Here is a 7627-nt window from a genome sequence, read left to right on the forward strand (position 1 = left end):
AAACACACCTCGTCGGCTGAAATAATGTGAACAGGATCCACAATAATAACCACATAGGGTTACTGAAAAGTTGGGTTAAGAACCTAGAGATAAACATAAATCCCTGAGAGCCAGCAGCCAAACCCAGGGTGTGAATGCTACCTTAAAATTTTCATGACGATTAACCTTCAGCTGCAAAATTAGCACAAACCAATGAATTGTCCATACCTTGATGCTTTTTCATTGGTCTTGAAAGCCACATCTTCGTTTGCTAATTTTAAAAATAATTTTTAGCTTCTCTCTTTTCTTGCCTTTCGTCTCGAAACTCGTCTACTGTGAAATTTCAATGCCGCTTGGGTTAGTGGTAGATCTTGGGGTTTAACTGCTTGACTTACATTTTTAACTTTTTTCTCGAAGACATTGAACGTTATTGTGTTGTCAATTCCTTTAGTTGTTTCTCCTCCGTAAACTAAAATCATCGTTTTTACCCCATTTACATCAATTAATGACGTTTTGAAGTCTTATATAAGAAGAACGTTGCGTAATTTTTGAAATCTGGTTTAGTATTTAGGAGCTTCAGGGTAATTGCCAACCTAGCCTCTACATCTTGAGACAAACCTTTGTCTTAGTTAGGTGTCACCCATTCAGACGAAGGGTTTTCTCAAGATTATTTTAATTTGTTTTCATTTTTTTTCTTTGAACTGATATTCTTCGGAATTATAGAATTTTTTTCATACCCTTTTTATGGCTTATGTATCCACTTCCGCAAATGCTTCTTGAGACAAAGCTTTGTCTGTAATTTTTAATTTTGTTAATTGTAATTTAACAATTAACTGTGGAAAATTATAAGTAAGATTTTTTTTGTAAAGTCACCGGCTTGAGTGGAGATAAAAAAAGAGACATTCTTCATTTGAATGAAAAGCCCCACAAGGTTTCGTTTCTGCTTATTAAAAGGAGTCTTTCTGTTTTGTCGTGATCCAAGATAAGCCAGGGATTTTGTTTTCAATTCTTTTAAGATTTCTGGAAGATCTTCAATGTTACACTGATTGGAGTTCAACAGAGAGGTCAACTTATCATTATATACCGCTACACACTTCGAAGCCTTTACGAAAAAGATAATAACCTATAAATAGTTATACACTTTTTTGAAAAATTTATACCCTTTTTAATCGTTTACTGAGAATCGAAGGCATTCTTTCAATTTTACCCCAGTTCCAGTACAGAATTGCAGCAGAAAGTAAATCCATCCGGTCTAAGAACATACAATCGTAAATCAACGAAGAATATTAATGGATGGGAATGACTTACTTGCTTTGCTCATATGCTTCGTTACATTACCATACAGAGACAGTTTAGAAAAAACTTGCTCGTGCTCCTCGCCAACAGTGAGACCAGCTCCTTTCTGCCAGTGGGGGTTATAGAGAATCTAGAACTTCAAAAATTGAATTAATCTGTATCTGAACTGTAACTGACACATTACGGTATCACCGGACACGGCCAATGATGAGCTTTGGCGTGCATTCTGGGTAAAATGCCTTTCATTTTACTTGTCATCTGCTGATACTCCGGAAAAGCTATAGCCACTTTTCTTACAAATTTTTCGTAACTGCAAATGACATCATTGCAGAAAAATTTGCAGTTCAATCCAAATACAAGTTTTTGGAGAAATAAAGTGTATGTCATAGATTCCCCTTCGTGCATGTCGATTGCACCCAGCCCTATTCCATGACGGCAGACACTGAGAAGAAGACCGGTCTCATCGGATTTTGACCTTTTACAAGAATCCACCTTCGCAGCTTTAAAAGCTGAGCCTCCGCACATCTCCTTTTTTGTGTCTGAAGAAAAAAATTCCTTTAATCAGCTGTGTTAAATAATTAAAAATTATTATTTTTTTATTTTGGTGTAAATTCTGTTTCGAAAATTTGCTACGTCCTTGTCCGATTTAATGACCAAGTCACCAAACCTCAGTGCTTCTTCTTGGATGCTAGATATCAAATTAAAGTTATCAATTGTATAAATGGATTCTTTAATTAACTAAAAATAAACTTTCTCTTTCGTTTTGTGGATTTAGAACCTTTCCAGCAGAGGCATGGCGTTTCAACTTGACATTCCCGTTTGAAGAGCCCATTACGGGAGATTTCCCACAAGGGGGATAAGACACTGTGCTCATGTTCTTTATTTTTACCTTGATATTCAAGCGACAAAGCTCCCATTCCTTAAAGGCCCTTGAGAACAAAAGGTCATTCACAATTGGACTCTAAATTTTAAAAAAATTTATGATGTACTTTTTTATGAATCATATAGCTTATTTAAATTCTAAACAATTTACTCTCCCAGATTCCTTTGAAATTTCTTCTTTGGTATTGATAAACATTTTTTCAGAATTCAAAGGGGATTTATGCCTCAGATGATACCACATGGTAAATAATTCTTCGCAAAACAGATAACTGATAGATGTTGTGGCACGTGCAAGCCAAAATCCAGAAAAAAATATAGTAGTTTTTGTCAGCGTCTGTTATCTCTCTGCAATTCATGCACAAGAAGCTTGCAGCTCTTAAATCAAAACGTCGTTTTTCAAATAAGAAAGTAAAATATGTTTTATCATTAGACCAGATATATACATAGAAAATAAAACATCAAACACCTTGATTCATTTCCTTTGCCGCTACATTTCACACACTGAAATAGAACAAAACAAGGAACACAAATATCTAAAAAAATGAAGTTGAAAAATGTGAAATACATTTGGTTTAAAAATACATCACCTTTCAATACAGATTTCCAATCTTTGTCCCAAAACTCATAAGGTTTCAATGGCTGCAAAATTTCCTTATTGACCAAATATCTATGGTGAAACGGTTGTCGACAATGCAAAACATCATCACAATCCCAGCACAGGTGATATTTGCAGGTCATGCATCTAACAGCAGCTAACTCCAAAACTTTTTGTCATACATTACAACAAGTATTTCTGAAAGGATGCTTTGACACATAACTTTCAAAAATGTCAGTTCGAACATTTTACCATTCTTTTCTCTTGCCCCTTTTCTTGCCGAACTGGTTTGTTGAAGCAGCTCTAAAGTCTTCCTTTAAATTTTCAATCAGTTTTTGTTGAACTTCATCTAACTCTTCTGAAACAAAAAATAAATGTATAACGTAAATATTAAGAGACCACTATGTTTGGAGGAGACACATTTATTAGAATTACATACCAAATAGAGGAGAAGTATCTGTGAGTTGTTGGTGAGTTTGAGAGGTTGTGGCAGAAACAATTTCATGGCAATTAACGTTACCAATTTTATTATTTGAAAATTGTTTTTTTTTTCACGTTTCCTACCAGTATAGTTAAACGTTTTTCCACAAACCTTGCTGTTAGTATTCCTTTTTTTTTTGTTTTTTTTTCGATTGTTTTTTTGTTTTTCAACACCTTGTGTGTCAGCTAAAGATTTTCTTGTATATTTACGTTTTCCCTTCTTACACCTGGGAAGATTAACATCTATTTCCTCGCAAGGTTCATCACTTGAACTTCAAGTTTCACATTTTTTATCCATAATGTTTATATACAAAACTCAAGCAAACGTGTTTCAAAATGACAGAAATCAATTAAAGGATATTCATAGGAATATTCCACTTTGAATATGTCCGTTAGGTGGCACCATACAGTGACAAGGTAAATAAACGAGATAGGAAAAACAATGGATTTAGTATTTCTAGAATTATTTTTTATTTACTTTTTAACAGTATTTAGATATTTACAAAATAAAAACCTGCATAAATTGTGTTTCTCGGTAGGGGTTCTAACTCGTTTCATTTTATAATAGATTCAAAGTGTTAAACTCACTTCCTAACATCTCATAAGATGGCGCAGTTCCTCTTAAACGTATAGGATAGGTTCATAGCCTAGTTAAATGACTAGCCTATGGATAGGGTGAAAGTCTAATGTAATTCTAAAAGTCTAAAATTCTTTCTGCGATCTATTTTACAACCATGTTTTTCAATTTGAAAAACAAATTATTTCTTGGTTCTTATTTGGCTTACTATAACCACTTATCTCCCCTTTAACAAAAAAATCAATTATGATTAAAGGCAAAGAGTAAAAATTTCAACAAATAATAAAAATAATAAAGCAATTAATAATATTTAATTACGTTCCAAATCAAAATGTTACTGAATTATAAAAAATTAAATTTGAAGACAAAGCAGTTTCTCAAGAAAAATTAACATGAGAGACAATGGATATTCTCAAGATATAAAAATCAATATATTAGAAATCTAAACAAATATTAGGAATTGGTTTCATTTTAAATCATCTGTCATATCTGAATTATTTCAAAATATAGCTTAATATACATTATAGAAAAAATTTTATGGATCTAAAAAACGACAATAAAATTGAGACAAAGCATTGTCTCAAGATTCCAATAACGGCAGTAGATCCCAAAAGCCTTAACGAAAGGTTTCAGAGAAAAGTATATTTTGGTAGCAAAATATAAGCTTAAAAACCAGAAATCAAAACAAATTAAAATAATCTTGAGTAAACCCTTTGTCTGAATGAGTGATCCCTAACTGAGACAAAAGTTTGTCTCAAGATGTGGAGGCTAGGTTGGTAATTGCTTTCCTAACTCCAATCGGCTTAGAGGTTGTATCACAGCCAACAAAAGCATGCGCAAAGAGTATGTTGTCACATATGTCCTTTCCAAGAGAATCTCTTATACATTTAACGTCCCAGATTTTTCCACCTTTACCTTTTTTAGGCTCACTTTTCATTAACACCGGATATGCAGATGCAGTACACTAGTGCAACAGTAGAACTATAATATCGGTATCATCGGCAATGATAGCTTTTGTCCGCAATAAAGACAATTTGATTCCGGTTTTCACTATTAGTTAGTCAACATCTCCTGATGCATACATCACAGAAATTACTTTTTGGGTTAACAATTCAGCAAGTTGTGCAACAAATCTAGATTTGTTTACCTTTGATGATACAAAATCTTCTTTTGAAGTAGTTATCTTCATTGATGGAACGAAAACAACTTCTCGACCAAATCCTTTATTATTTCTTTTTAAATGGGTCATATCCTTAGTTGAGGATGTGTTGTATCCATCAGAAACCACAGAAGCATCTTGTCCATATTTTGTGAAATCATCTCTCTATCTCTATCTGAAAGATTTCTTCAAATGTTTCATTTTTTTACCACGGCAGTTTTTGTAGCAGTGCACCCTCGTCAAGTACATATTGTTTGTTATCTTCCACAATGTCTTCATTAGCAGGAAAATATTTAGCACTTGTAGCTATAGCTTTTGCTAGTTCTGCCTTGTCTTTGTTAAAAAAAAAAAAAAAAAAAATTTGTTGTCGAAAAGTGAAAGTGGGGTGCGTAAATAATTCAATCTTGAAGTAAGTTGATGATTCTTCTTTGGAAAGATTTTCCAGCAATATGATTCTTTGAAATAAAATAATAATGCAGCATCAACATTTCCATACTTGTTTTCTGGACTTTTAATAATTTAATAAGTTTTGGACATTTTAATGGTCATTAGAATACACTGGTCAACTTTCCGAGCAGTAAATTCTTTTACTTACCAACCTTTCGTTTTTTGAAGAATTTTTCTCCACGACTAATGCTTGTGTTAAATATTTACAGTCTGTGGGGATGTTTTGTTGCAATGTTATCTAGTGCGTCGTCTCGTATGTCAAATGGATTAGACTTAAGAAGATAGTCAATAATAAGTTTTGTGGCAGCACAATCTCTTTTCATTCTCACTTTCCTAGTTTATTGATGTTGGTTACTAGTTTCCAGTTGAAAATTGGTTAGATTCATCATAATGGAGTTAACCAAAGCACATATGAAAAGTGACATACCCATCCCAATCTCTGTACTTCTGAAATTACCGACGCCTTGTAAAGCCACCTATAGTATTTAATCATTATTTACTGAAATATTATTTTTGGAATTTATAAAATATACCTGCAGATTTCATGGATCTCATCAATTCTTGTTCCATAACTAAATCTGCTGATAAACCGGCCCAAAATCGATTACTTAGTCGGATTACATGATGTCCTGATTTTAATTGCGAATATAAAGTAGGATTGGTTGATCATGACAACTTGATCATGTTTTGGAGGTATAAGTGAATTGATTTCAAATATTGATTATGTCCGGCTGCAGCAAAAAAGGGCAGCATTTTTTTACTGTGGACAAATGAAGGTCCCAGTTACCCAATCTTGCTGCCTTTAAGGACGTTCTAAGAAGAGATTCCATCTCCATGTACAGTATCCTGCACAGAAATTGGGACAGCGATTTTTCTGTCTTAAACCACCTAGCGGCTGGTCATAAAAATTGAAGTTTTTGTTTGCATGTTTGATGCACTTTCCAGAGCAAGAAAATCGGAAAAATACGCACTTTAAACACTCTAGGCTATGCCTCACCTTGAAACGAGGCAGTCTGGAATACTGAAAAGGGCCATTTTTCCGATTTTCACCAAGTTTTACTTTTTCTTGGTCTGGAAAATAAATCAGTTTCTAATGCCCGATACGCACCGCACTATCGGTATGATGCCCAAACGCGGTGTGGACGTGACGAAAAATGAAATTACCCACTTCTACCGAATCACCAATTCCAACAAGTGCGAAGTCATCTCGGCGATTGTACCGAGGACATCGAAAGGCTTCCAGGAAGTTTTATACCCCAACACTCTTGGACTCGACCCTGCACTGTCGGCTGAAGACTGGTTCCCTGGCAAACATGAGATGCCGATCCTTGTCTCGATGAGAACTGATCGGCTGTTTTCGGCTGTTGCTGAAAGTCTGCCTAATTCGTGTCAGTCCTTTCTGGCCGACAGCGAGCAGCGCCTTTCAAATTTATTAGTAAAAAATAAGAAATTAGGAGCCTCCAACTCAGAGAAGAAAGCCAAGAATACCCTACTCATGGCCCTGGTCCTGAAGAAAAAAACGGGAAGTACAGTCCTTGAAAAAGAAACATGCAATAATACAGAGAAAAATAAGGTAATGAATTTTTCTTTTTCTGTATTTATATAACTGTGTAATAATTTATCTTTCTCATTTGCAGTGCTTTAAAGCTGTCCAATTGTCATCTGGAATCTTCAAAAAATCCGTTGCAAATAGAATACGAACGTCTTTCCCGGCCAGAATATTGTCTGTCACGCCCGCCACTTCATCCGCACGATGCATTGGTGGGCAGAATGTAATTTCCGCACACATCGCGACGGGCGGATTTCGAAATGACGATGCGCCACCCAAATAAAACGAGTCCGTCGTCGACAGACAGCTCCTACCGAATGGTCAAAAATTGACGGACGTACTGGGCCGTTTGAGGAAAGGTGCTGTTTTCTAAACCAGCCACTACAGCCACGATGAGCGCTGCATAATCAGCGTAGGATGGGACTGCCACTTTCAACTCATCCAATAATGGGTCCGATAAATGGGGAGATTCCTCGTCGGCATCTTGCTCCTTTAAGTGGTCGTCCGCCCTATGCATGGCTTGACATGGTGCGCCATGAGGCGCCTAGCAAACCACTGGATATCAGAGTTCGCGACTTCGTCGTCTGGGCCCAGATTATTCATCGGGGCTCGGGAAAGCGCTTCCGGAATTGCGCGTTGCCGACCTTTTCCCCATATCATCGT

General features: G+C 35.6%; 1 long non-coding RNA gene across 1 annotated transcript; it reads right to left on the reverse strand.

Annotated features, from left to right (window-relative positions):
- Window positions 1-1057: 1057 nt before the first annotated feature.
- LOC124195856 lies at window positions 1058-1317 on the reverse strand. Its single transcript, XR_006875456.1, has 3 exons — window positions 1288-1317; window positions 1140-1231; window positions 1058-1081 (listed from the first exon to the last, which is right to left on the reverse strand). It is a non-coding gene; the product is annotated as an uncharacterized LOC124195856 (long non-coding RNA).
- Window positions 1318-7627: the final 6310 nt, after the last annotated feature.

This window comes from Daphnia pulex, chromosome 1 (genome assembly GCF_021134715.1).
Source record: "Daphnia pulex isolate KAP4 chromosome 1, ASM2113471v1".
Lineage (NCBI taxonomy): Eukaryota > Metazoa > Arthropoda > Branchiopoda > Diplostraca > Daphniidae > Daphnia > Daphnia pulex.